The sequence below is a fragment of the Lissotriton helveticus genome, chromosome 1_1 (genome assembly GCF_964261635.1).
Source record: "Lissotriton helveticus chromosome 1_1, aLisHel1.1, whole genome shotgun sequence".
Lineage (NCBI taxonomy): Eukaryota > Metazoa > Chordata > Amphibia > Caudata > Salamandridae > Lissotriton > Lissotriton helveticus.
The window spans coordinates 923,193,400-923,206,794 of record NC_136057.1 but is presented as its reverse complement, the minus strand read 5'-3'; positions in this window follow the sequence as shown (position 1 = coordinate 923,206,794).

Below are 13,395 nucleotides of genomic sequence, written 5' to 3'. Positions count from 1 at the left end.
CCACTTAGAGCAGCAATGACAGGAGGGAAAGTGGCAGAACCTCGCTGCAGGTGAATCTAGATAAATATGCATAGCAAAGGGAGACCAACATGCAAGAACTAGGATTTGCACCATTGAAGCACTGTGTAGATATACCCCGGCAGTCCACTCCTGCCCCGACATTAGGACTCTGACTGAGTGGGCGGCTGTCGAAACGGTAACGTAGGGAACACTGTCTGTGCAGCAGGGGGTGGCGCCCCAGCTGAATGCGTGAGATGTTTACATCGCTAAAGTGCAGGCTAAGGCAGACTAGAGACTCCCTGAGAGCTAGCTTGGTGACAGTACGGAGTGCTAGCAGAAGGGAACAGCACAAGCAATATGGCCGCATACAATGCAGCGATCGTAGTGCGTAGCGTATACCACTCGTGTGTACATGCCGGAGCAACAGGTCAGCAGTTTCAGTGGGTGATGGGTATAGCACTCACTTGGATATAGCCTTTCTCTTTACGTAATGTGACTTCATGCGAGTTAAACTGACAGCACTTAGCAGCAGAATAAGGGTGGCAGAATAAGCCTGTTTAGAAAGTCTTAAGGGCATTCTTCTTTAAATCAAGGTTATAGAGGAAAATTTTATTTTTTCGTATGAGCGGAGATACTCTAGAATGGGGGTGAGCTTGATCGGTCCTCGTACTCAAAATAAAGCAGTGCCGACATCAATGCAGAATCCACAGGATAACCAAAAAAACGCGAATGGTGACACGCGTGGTGTGCACGCGCGTCACCGCAAGTGCTACCTTGCTGGTGATCAGCTTGCTATCACGAGCAAGCGCGCGCGCTCTTGTGCGCGTTCTAGCAAGCTGATCACCTGCAAAGTAGCATTTCTCAGAGCCCCAAAATGTCTCTGCCGAGAGCAGCGCATGCGCTGGATCAGGCCGAGACCTAAAAATGGTGCCTAAATAAATGAGCAGCCTCAGGTGAGTAACAAACACATAAAGAGGAAGGAACCCTATAGCACCTGACCTAAAAGGAGCAAGCAAATGAGAGTGACAATGAAGCCAACCAATGGTAAACAATGGTTGGTCTTAAAGCCTGCTGATAGTAAATAAAGGTCTCAAAGAGACAGTGCATAGTCTGCCTAGGTGAGACCTAAAAAAAGAGAGTTCATTTTAGAAATAAGAAAGAGCAAGTGACTTGAACCCCATAAACATTTAGAGGGCTAAGCACATCTTGACTTTAGAACTATAAATCTTAGAGCATGATTTAGATTTAGGCAGACAAGTCACTTAGTCATAAATGCGACGAATATCCCATCCACCTTATTACAAGTGCATTACATCCTAAGGCACTTGTAATAAGGCGGACATGATATCCGCCACGTTTTTGACAGAACCACCAGTTCTCCAAACTCTAAATCAGGCCCTTAGTTTCAGCACCACATGTTCTTGAGCCTTCAGTTGGTCGACCATTTTTCATAACCTGCTGGTGCTACAACCACTCACAGAGTAGCAAGAAATAATCTATGAGTTATTTTAAAACCTGTAAGCAGCAACCTTTCTTTGCAAACTTGGCCCCACAATATTTATTGGCCTTACAAGCAACTATCTTTACAGGAGCAGTCCTGGTCATCACTGAAAATCCTTTTTGTTTCACTTTATTTTTTTTATTTTTCTCAATGAATGTCTCTCTGACTGTTATACGTTTTTTCTTCCTCTTTTAAAAATTCCTTGTTCCTCTGAGTCGGATTACTTGTCACTGTTAGACTTGCCATCCTTATGGTGGTCTTCCCCAAAATGTTTGCCTGCTTACCTCCACTTTTTACTGTATCTTTTTGTTGGCCTTAGGGACTCTGAGTACTTTACCACCTCTGACCAGTGCTAAAGTGCATGTGCTTTTCCCCCAAACATGGTGACATTGGTTTATACTTAATTGGCATATTTAGTTTACTTATAAGTTCCTTGTAAAATGGTATACCATATACTAAGGGCCAGTAACCTAAATGCTACTAGTGGGCCTGCAGCACTGGTGGTGCCACCCGCACATGTAGCCTTTCAAACCGGTTTCAGGCCCGTCACTGCAAAGCCTGTGTATGCCACTTTTACTTGACATTTAAAACTACTTGCCAAACCTTAAACTCCCCTTTTATTACACAAGAGTCACTCCCTAAGGTAGGCCCTAGATAGCCCTAAGGGCAGGGTGATGTGTAAGTAAAAGGTAGGACATGTACCGTTAAGGTTTACATATCCTGGTAGTGAAAAACAGCTAAATTCACCTTTCACTACTGTGAGGCATACTCCTCTCACAGGCTAGCCTTGGAAATGCCTTAAAATACTTTTAAGCTAATCCTGATTAGAAAGGAGTAGCTATGCTGCATAATGTATCATTTATTTGAAATGATAATGATAAATCCTCTTTATTGGTAAAGCTGGATTTAACATTACTGTTTTAGAAATGCCACTTTTTTAAAGTGGACATTTCTCTGCTCTTACTACTCAGTGTGCCTTGCTACACTTTGTGCATTCCCTCTAGGCAGCCACAAAAAGTCTCAGGGCCACCAACGACTTCCTTCAACCCTGCAACAGCATCTGGACTGTCATCTGTGAGTCCTGCTCTGCCTAGTGGTGCTAATCCAGTCCTGGGCCACTGATAGGTGATTTCTGCTGTCCAGAATAATCAAAATCGATGCAGTGATGACTTTGATCCAATCGGAACCGACGCTTTGTCCTTCAAGGGTGATGCAGAAGCAAATCGCCAACATCACCTTGACGGACTACGCGGCTCAACGCTGATGAACAGTGTGGCTCGATGACGACGCAGTGCCTGCATCGTAAAGGGGTTCATCGACAAAGCCTTTATCGTCTGTGCAGATCAACGCTGATGCTTCGTCCCCATCCTCTGTATCAACGCCGATTTGGCCCATCCTTGACTCCTCACATCAAGTATTCAACATCAATGGTTGCTCCATCCAAGGTACGTTTTCAGCAAACCTGCATGAGTCCTGTAGCCAGTCTGCCCTCCATTGCTGTCAGCCTGAACTTTGGATGTTCCTCAGTCAAGTGCAACCTCCAGTAACCCCTAAGCGCTAATGACTTCTAAGCACTACTTTGTGATTTATACTTGAAAATTCATAACTCCAGTTCTACTTATTGGATTTTGTTGTTTTGGTCTTGATTTACTCAAACAATTATTCCCTATTTGACTAAACCTGTGTGGAGTATTTTTGGTGTTTTCATTGTGTTACTGTGTGCTGTTGCACAAACACTTCACACATTGTCTCTTTAGATAAGCCAGACTGCTCTGTGCCAAGCTACCAGAGGGTGAGTACAGGTTATGTTTTAGTGTGTACATCCTAGGATGTTTGTTTCCAGTTCAGGGAAGACCTGGCTTGGCAGTTCCTGTCAGATGCGCTCCACAGGATCCGGATGATGATCATAAGGCCCACCTCCAAACGTCACAAAAACTCCGCATTATCAACAGAGTATTTGAGCCATTAGGCGAGGGGTAAATGTAAAATAATAAACAGGGAAGGGAAGGAAGGGGTCTGCTGGGAAGGGATGTACCTAGAAAGACAAAACATACAGGGGTCAGAACACCATCCATCCAGCAATCAAAACACCCAATGTATTTCCCTAACAAGACAATATACCTGGGTTAAGTGGTTAGGCTACTGCAATGGGTTTCTCAAATCCACCTCTTGGAAGTAATATTTGTCACCTATAAGAAGTGTAAACATTGTGAGAACATAATCACGGTTATCAATGACACAAAAGAACCTGATATGATTCCCCCTATCCTACCATTGTTTTATGTGATAACTCTTGGTATAAGGGGGTTCCAGAGGTGTTCCTCCTAACAGGTAAGCAGTAACAAACTGTGCTGAGAAAAGTATATGAGCAAGGAAGAATAATCACAGAACACGGTAATGCGTGGGAATGCAAGAACCACAGCACTCCGCTCTGTTTCCTCCACGAACTCAGAGAAGTCAGCGAGTATCACCCAGGTACTTGAAATCATTCAAAGAAAAAAGAAACACAGGATAATTGTTGAATAGACTCCTGTCCAAAGGGTTCCATAAAGGCACAACAATCCCAAGTAAAATAGAATACTCTAACGGCAACGTGTAGCTGCGACCGCCACCACGCTCCGCCTGAACAAATATTGCACACACAACAGTACTCGAAGAAACGGTAGCGAGTGGTGCTCCTTACCACTTCGCTCCGCTCTCCGTCTTTGTCTTTACCAATGAAAACGTAAACAGGAATAACTCTTCCAAAAACACAATTGAAACGGCAGCGTGTGGCAAGGCTACCACTGCGCTCCGCTCAACCCAAATCCACCTTAGGGACAAAGGCGCTGCAGTTCCTCTCACTGCACGCCCCTTGAATCCGGCAATGCGCGGTAACAACCACTGCGCTCCGAAGCTGAGATTACAAACAAATGGCGGGGACCCGCTCCTACCGTTTCGCCGGAGAACCTGTCTCACCAGTGCCCCAGACGTCCTCAACAGTATAGCGGGAAGAGCAGCGAAGAGTCTGCTCCGAGTCCAAACACAGGATAACGCGCAACAGGAAGCGTGTCTCACTTCCACATATAGCCTCAGCCGAGGCTTCTGGGAATTGTAGTCTTTTCCAGACCTAGCCTGACTGCATACCGTATGGTCCCTCTAATGATGTCATGCAGGCGCTTAGTCGGATCCTGACAGTATGTCCTCCTTCTCAGCGCCTATAAGGACCAGGCCGCATAGGAAACCTACGGTGGAAGGAACGAATGGCCTCAGGAGCATGGATGTTGGAAACAGGTTCCCACGAGTCGTCCTCCACCGAATACCCTTTCCAGGACACCAGATACCACAGAACGCCCCTTCTGAATTTCGAATCCTTCATGCTCCGCACCACGTATTCGAAACCTCCATCACACAACACCGGGGGAGGGGCCCTGCGTCTGGCAGAATAAGCAGGCTTCAGCAGGCTGCAATGAAATACAGGGTGAATGCGAAGAGACCCAGGTAGTTTCAGTTTATAGGCTACAGGATTCAGCCGTTTCACCACCACATAAGGCCCAATGTACTTGGGGTGGAAAATGCTTCGAAGCTTGAATCTGATGTTTTTTGTAGAAAGCCACACCTTATCGCCCACCGCATAGGACGGACCTTGTCTCCTGTGTCTGTCTTCGTATTGCTTGTACTCTCTTTTTGCCTTCAGTAAATGAGACCTGATTTTCTTGTGGATGGTCTGAACCTTACGCATCTGACCCAGAACAGTAGGCTGATTGGCTACACCCTCAGGAATATCTACGGGAAGGATCCTGGCATCATACCCATACGTAGCACAAAAAGGAGACACACCCAAGGAACAGTGCCAAGCATTGTTGTAGGCTACTTCAGCCATCCACAATAACGAAACCCATGAGTCATGAGCATCCGCAGCATAACACCTGAGATATTTCTTCAGAGTTTGGTTCAGTCTTTCAGTCTGGCCGTCTGTTTGTGGATGGAAGCTGGTTGAAAGAGAGGAGCGGATACCCAAGGCCTGACACCAAAACTTCCAAAACCTGGCGATAAACTGCGGACCCCTGTCGGATATGATGACTTCGGGTACCCCATGCAGCCGGATAACATTGGTCAACAGTAGTTGCGCTGTCTGTCTGGCCGTAGGTAGATTCACGCAGGGTATAAAATGGCCCAATTTGGAAAGGCTGTCGATCACCACTAGAATGGCAGACATTCCCTGATCCGGAGGTAGACCGGTAACAAAGTCTAGACTAATAGTCTGCCAAGGTCTTTTAGGAGTAGGGAGAGGAATCAACAACCCTTTTGTCCTTCCTGTCTCGTTTTTTGCCATGGCGCATTCGCTGCAGGATCTCACCCAAGAGGTGACGTCCTTCTTGACCGTGTCCCACCAAAAGTATCTTTGTAGCAGCTGCATGGTCTTATACACACCTTGGTGTCCAACCAACCGGGAATCGTGACACCACTCGAAAGCTATCTTTCTCGAGGCATTGTCTGGGAGAAACAACTTATCGTTTTGAAAAGGTAATCCTTTCTTCACCGTGCGACCACTCCCCTTGGTGGCCCATATTACCCATTCTCCCGGAGGCCTTGCCCTGCTGATATGATCCAAGAACGTATCAGCTTGTACCACACACAGTACTTTTTTTGGCTCCACAATGGACTCTAGTCTGGATACCTCGGTAGATTCTTCCCCCTGGTGTTGTCTGGATAGGGTATCAGCCTTTTTGTTGTCCGCCCCAGGACGGAAGGTGATAACAAAGTCATATTCAGAGAAGAATAACATCCACCTCATTTGTCTCTGTGTGAGGTTGCGGGCTGTTTTCATATACTGCAGGTTCCTGTGATCAGAGAACACTGTCACAGGAAAGGCAGCACCCCACAGATGTTGCCGCCATTCTTGAAACGCCTTTTTGATAGCTAACAATTCCTTTTCTGCTATGGTGTAGTTTCTTTCTGCCATGCTAAGCTTCTTTGATAAATAAGCCACTGGATGCAATTGCCCCGTAAGATGATTTCTCTGAGATAGTATGGCCCCTACAGCTTCGTCCGAAGCATCCGCTTCGACAATGAAAGGATAGTTCGGTTTAGGGTGTGCCAAGATAGGAGCTGTTGTGAAAGCGATTTTTAGGGTTTGAAAGGCACTATCAGTGACCTCTGTCCATTGAAAAGGAACCCCTTTTCTCAGCAATTTAGACAAAGGGGCTGCCACCTGAGAGAAGTGTGCTATGAATCTGCGATAATAGTTGGAAAACCCTAGAAAACGCTGCACATCCTTGATGCTAGTAGGGACTGGCCACTCCTGCACCGCCTTCACCTTCCTTTCCGACATCTGCAACCCAGAATGGCTCAACACCACTCCCAAAAACTCCACTTCAGGCACACTAAACTCGCATTTTGAAAGTTTACAAAACAGCTTATTCTCCCCTAGCTTCTGCAATACCTGAGATACCTGAACGTGGTGCTGTGTGATGGTGTCAGAATAAATAAGAATGTCGTCTATGTACACAACAGCGCACACATCCACAAACTCCTTCAAGACATCATTAAGGAAATACTGAAACGCCGCAGGGGCATTACACAGCCCAAACGGCATGACAGCGTACTCGAACAGTCCATAACGGGTCTTGAAGGCAGTCTTCCATTCATCACCTTCTCTAACCCGGACCAGGTGGTAAGCTCCCCTCAAATCTAAACGTGTATAAATCCTAGCCTCCTTCACCTGATCCAGCAACACTGAAATTAAAGGTAAGGGGTATCTGTTTCTTACAGTGTTCTTGTTTAAAACCCTGTAATCAACACACGCTCTCAACTCCCCATTTGCTTTTTTGATAAAAAACAAAGGGGAGGCAGCAGGGGATCTGGAGGGACGGATGAACCCTATGTCCATGTAATGATCGAGATATTCTCTCAAATGAGCCGTCTCAGGAACAGAGAGAGCGTACACACGACAAGAAGGTAGTGTAGCCCCATCCACCAAATCAATCCGACAATCATAAGGTCGATGTGGAGGCAGTTGTTCAGCCATGCTTTCACTGAACACCTCTTCGTATGCTTGATATTGCGGGGGCAAAACAACCAATTTTTCGGCCGCTGTTGCCACTACATAAGGTAGATATGACACCGCTGCCTTCCTCTCAACGGAGGACACCACATGCTCTCGACATTCCTCGGACACAAACCGGACCTCCTTTGACTTCCAATCAATCATCGGTTGTGATGACTCAACCAGGGCATACCCAGGATAACCTCATATTGAGGCGCCTCTATGATATTTAATTTTAATTCCTCTCTGTGTTGTCCGTCTGGGACAACCACTGATAACACTAGAGTGTCTGTTTGTTCTGTGATCTTTCCCGATTTCAGTGGTTTCCCATCCACTGCTAGTACCTCTTCAGGGAAGGCTCGGGGCACCCTTTCTAGAGACAAAGCAGATACCAACCCGCTATCTATGAAGTTTCCTGTAGCTCCGGAGTCAATCATGACTCTTACCTGATGATTCTTACACTGACTCTCCAAACACATGGGAAGGAGTATGTGTGTCTCTGACTCTAACAATGTTAGGGCTGTTAATGAAGGAATCTGGAAAGGTGGGGAACCCTTTACCGACGTCGTCTCTCCCATTCCTTCCTTCTCATGGGATCCCGTCGCGGTGATGGCCAACCTTTTACTCCGATTCCATACACCACTCGTCTTAGGCTTGGTAGGGCATTCCCTGACATAGTGGCCTTTTTTCCCACAGTAAAGGCAAAGCCCCAAGGCTCTGCGATGTTCATTTTCTTCTTTGGACAGAGGGGCTTTAACTGCCCCTATTTCCATAGGTTCGGAACCTTGTTCTGTAACAGGCAAAGCCCTTCTTGGGCTAGAGTCCGACCCTAAGACCCCTCGATCCCAGCGTCTCCTGTCACCCCCTCTTTCACTCAACCTGCCGTCCAGACGCAAGGTCAAATTTATCATGTCTGCGCAGGTAAAAGGCTGGGGGTCAATCTGCGCTATGATGTCCTTGAGTCCATCCCTCAACCCCTGATAAAAAAGGGACATCCTCTTTTCCTCTGGCCAAGCGGTTTCGGCTATTAACCTGTTGAAATCTGTCAAATAAGAAATCAGATCTCTCTTTCCCTGTCTCAGCGTCAGTAACTCTCGGTCTGCACTGAAGGTAGTGGCCCTGCGATCAAACACTCGCTCGAATTCAGCCCTAAACGCCGTCCAATTATTCAGCACAGGGTCATCATTGCGAACTAAAGGCACTGCCCAATTAGCAGCATCTCCGGTCAGATAGGAAATGGCAAAACCCACCCTAGAATGATTGGTCGGAAAGGAGGCCGGCTTGCACGAGAAGTGCAACATGATTTGCGTCAAAAAGACTTGGGTTTTAGACGGATCCCCTGAATACCTATCAGGGCTAGCGAGGGGTATAGGAGGCGGAACGGTAACCTGAATTTGTGAAGGAGAGGCATCAAAGGGATTCCTGCTTAACCTGTCCACCTTCTCTTTCAGGGCTGTAGCCTCCGCCTTGGAAGCAACAAGTTCTTGTTGTACCAACACCAAGGCCTGAAGCACATCCTCTAAGGTAGCCATTATAACCCCCACCCGGATCGCGTGAAGCTAAATTCGTGGGCGCGTTATTCTGTCAGATGCGCTCCACAGGATCCGGATGATGATCATAAGGCCCACCTCCAAACGTCACAAAAACTCCGCATTATCAACAGAGTATTTGAGCCATTAGGCGAGGGGTAAATGTAAAATAATAAACAGGGAAGGGAAGGAAGGGGTCTGCTGGGAAGGGATGTACCTAGAACGACAAAACATACAGGGGTCAGAACACCATCCATCCAGCAATCAAAACACCCAATGTATTTCCCTAACAAGACAATATACCTGGGTTAAGTGGTTAGGCTACTGCAATGGGTTTCTCAAATCCACCTCTTGGAAGTAATATTTGTCACCTATAAGAAGTGTAAACATTGTGAGAACATAATCACGGTTATCAATGACACAAAAGAACCTGATATGATTCCCCCTATCCTACCATTGTTTTATGTGATAACTCTTGGTATAAGGGGGTTCCAGAGGTGTTCCTCCTAACAGGTAAGCAGTAACAAACTGTGCTGAGAAAAGTATATGAGCAAGGAAGAATAATCACAGAACACGGTAATGCGTGGGAATGCAAGAACCACAGCACTCCGCTCTGTTTCCTCCACGAACTCAGAGAAGTCAGCGAGTATCACCCAGGTACTTGAAATCATTCAAAGAAAAAAGAAACACAGGATAATTGTTGAATAGACTCCTGTCCAAAGGGTTCCATAAAGGCACAACAATCCCAAGTAAAATAGAATACTCTAACGGCAACGTGTAGCTGCGACCGCCACCACGCTCCGCCTGAACAAATATTGCACACACAACAGTACTCGAAGAAACGGTAGCGAGTGGTGCTCCTTACCACTTCGCTCCGCTCTCCGTCTTTGTCTTTACCAATGAAAACGTAAACAGGAATAACTCTTCCAAAAACACAATTGAAACGGCAGCGTGTGGCAAGGCTACCACTGCGCTCCGCTCAACCCAAATCCACCTTAGGGACAAAGGCGCTGCAGTTCCTCTCACTGCACGCCCCTTGAATCCGGCAATGCGCGGTAACAACCACTGCGCTCCGAAGCTGAGATTACAAACAAATGGCGGGGACCCGCTCCTACCGTTTCGCCGGAGAACCTGTCTCACCAGTGCCCCAGACGTCCTCAACAGTATAGCGGGAAGAGCAGCGAAGAGTCTGCTCCGAGTCCAAACACAGGATAACGCGCAACAGGAAGCGTGTCTCACTTCCACATATAGCCTCAGCCGAGGCTTCTGGGAATTGTAGTCTTTTCCAGACCTAGCCTGACTGCATACCGTACGGTCCCTCTAATGATGTCATGCAGGCGCTTAGACGGATCCTGACAGTTCCGGCTGGACTGTTCCCATGAGGCACAGGGTCAAGACTGATTTGCATATAGCTGGGTCTGAACTGAGGTGGCGAAGTGAGCTAAAGAACGAAGATGGATTCAACTCAGATCTGTGACTGGGGGTGAGTGTCTGAAAAGTTTCAGCGCTCCGTCCATCATCTCCTTGTGTTTGCTTCAATAAATGTTGAAACTGCATGTTGTGTTTTTCTTGTGTATTTCTTTGAGTATGCATGAGTAACCAAACAAAAAGGTTTCTAGATCTGTTACAATGATTTCTTTCGGAAGTCAGGGTTGTCATGTTCTGAGGTTGCACAATCCATTTGTTACCATGTCAGATTAGGGGTACAGATGATGCACTGTGAGCTAGCAGGACCAAGGCCTATGTATCCTGATAGTGCACTCAGAATCAGTCTCGCACAGTTCAGACGTGTATGTTGTCCAACAAACGCAGTTTTACTTGGGAAAGTAAAAGCCGTACAACATAATCCAAAATGATTCTCATGAGGTCCTGGATGGATAGGGCAGAAACATCCAAAGCCTCACAACAATGCCCAACCTCAGTACCACAACACAGTTATCAGCACACAGTCAGAAAGCAAGAAAAATACCTCCTGCCTGCTTCCAAGAATGTCTGCTTTTCCTTTCCGGCAGTGGATTACTCGACAGGCATCAGAAGGCCTATGTTCCTCTACTTTGCAGAGACCAAGCTTATTTACAAGGGTAAGAAAATGACCCTTGATTTTATTTTGTGTCGGTGACAGCACTAGCAAACACCTGATGCTGGTCCAATTCTGGATAGAATGCTAATACTTTGTGACTTTGGGAATATCATGGCTCCTATAAAAGTCTGGTTATGATGTAGATGACGTTGTGAACTTCACACACTAATGACGCTGTGAACCCAGGGGTTCACAGCGTCATTAGTGTATAAGACGGCATAAGACGGCATATGGCCATTTTCTTCTACCTATGGAATTAATTTAGCAGTCAGCTGCACGGTCAGTGCCTTCACCCGCCATGCACACATACAACAACACAAGAGAAAATATTGCTGATCATTAGCACGGGTTCCAGGTGGACATTTACCTACAAACCATCGACGTGCCCATGAGGTGTCCTCTTTATTTACATGCATGCACTCAATTTACAAATTGGAATAAGTGATTTTCAAATCGAATGCATGATGCACAAGCTAAACTGCTGACTTTGTGTACTGTCTCCTTGCGCAAATGTTCTTTATTTTGTAGACAATCAGATGAGGGTCACATCCATCACTCTCTCTTTCTTTTGTTTGCCATCAAAGAGCGGTTGCCAATCCCGTGCTCCCTCCCTTGCATGCACGTGTACGTGATGAGATGCGTGCAGCCACGTTGAACAACGCATGCCTCCTTCAAACGAGCCCCCCCATTCTTACCTCATTGATGCTTCCTGCTGAACTAGACGACCAGCTTCGACAACAGATGTTCAGTAGAAAATGTCTCTCAAGATATAGAAAGCAGGAAAAGAGGCATTATGCAATGGAAGTTAATCAGACATTGAAAATTAAGAAGAAAAAAAACTCTTAAACTGCAATCCGCTAAGACACACCCTGAATACACTTATTTATCCAAGCGCAAAGTTACATATATAAGTATCATCATTAGTTGCAATTATTTCCAATCTTTAGAAATTAATAATTTACAAAACCTTAAATTAATACATCGCATTGAAAATAAAATGACCCACTGTTACACCCTCCCGAGAGAGATAATTAGGGAGAGAACTTATCTTTTGAATAGCAGCAATAAAATAGGCAGGGTTCCATAACCCTGTGGTTTTTGTACAGGGGAGGTTGAGTGGAAAGGCCCTATTTAATTCTATGGCTACAGCTGCCACGGCTCAGAACAATTAAAGAGAGCCTCCTATTACATCTTGATACATTTTTAATTTTCTTATCTTTAGAACTATCCTCAAATTCAATAATTTTGTTTAGAATTCCCAGTACATCTTAAATAATTCACAAGAGCTCCTGTTTGCCCAGCTCCACTGTATATGAATATTTTCGTTGTGTGATGTTTCTGCTTTGCATTCATATGACCTTGTACTTTGGTACGCTGGACCGGTTGAAAATCGATTGCAAAGTCACAGAGAGTAGTTTATGCTAACAACAAACCTATGAATAGAACTTTAAGTCACAATGGAAAGTTTGCAAAATGTACCACAGATTATTTTACCGACTAAGTAAATACAGAATATTCCCACGAATACCATCAAGTGTATGGTATAGAGTCAGTCAGTACAAAAAATTAAGTAAAAGGGAAAGAAAGCTGAAAGGACGTGGCTAAACCCCCAAAGGTTCATTATTAAACCAAGCTAGTTAAACCCGAGCAGCACAACATGCATATCTTAAAAAGGAAGTACTTTTTACCAAAGCAGAATCGACTTCCGTTCTAAATAGTACCAAACACCTATTGACAACACTAACACACCAGGAAACATAACATTATCAATAACTGCAGTACCCTCACCAATTTTGGAAACATTCTTTGACAATAAAATGTACTTTCCCAAGGAAATTGTTGAAGGACCACTGAAAAGGAGGCATCATTTTTCCACATCGGTAAACAATCAGAGTCAGAGGGAACTGAGATACAATATGGCACAGAGACAACCTAGATCTGTGGTGAAATGTTCATTTATGTTACTTAAAAGGAGATTCTTACATAAGAGTCCTGGTGCACTGCGGTTATGCCGTAGAGACATGTTGCAAAATAGCTTGCTGTGGCAAGTTGTGCACCACTGCAACAAGGGAGAGTTGAACTTTTAAACCAGAGGATGGTAACTCCAATTATTCTGAGTTCCACCCCACCTAGGCCAGGTGCAGAGGGCAGGGCACGTAGGAGGGATCTCACCAACACACATTTCTAAGGTAGATGAACTACTTGTTAGATGTGTGTTACAAATCACCCGAACAGAGTTTGGGCCCCTAGTCAAAAC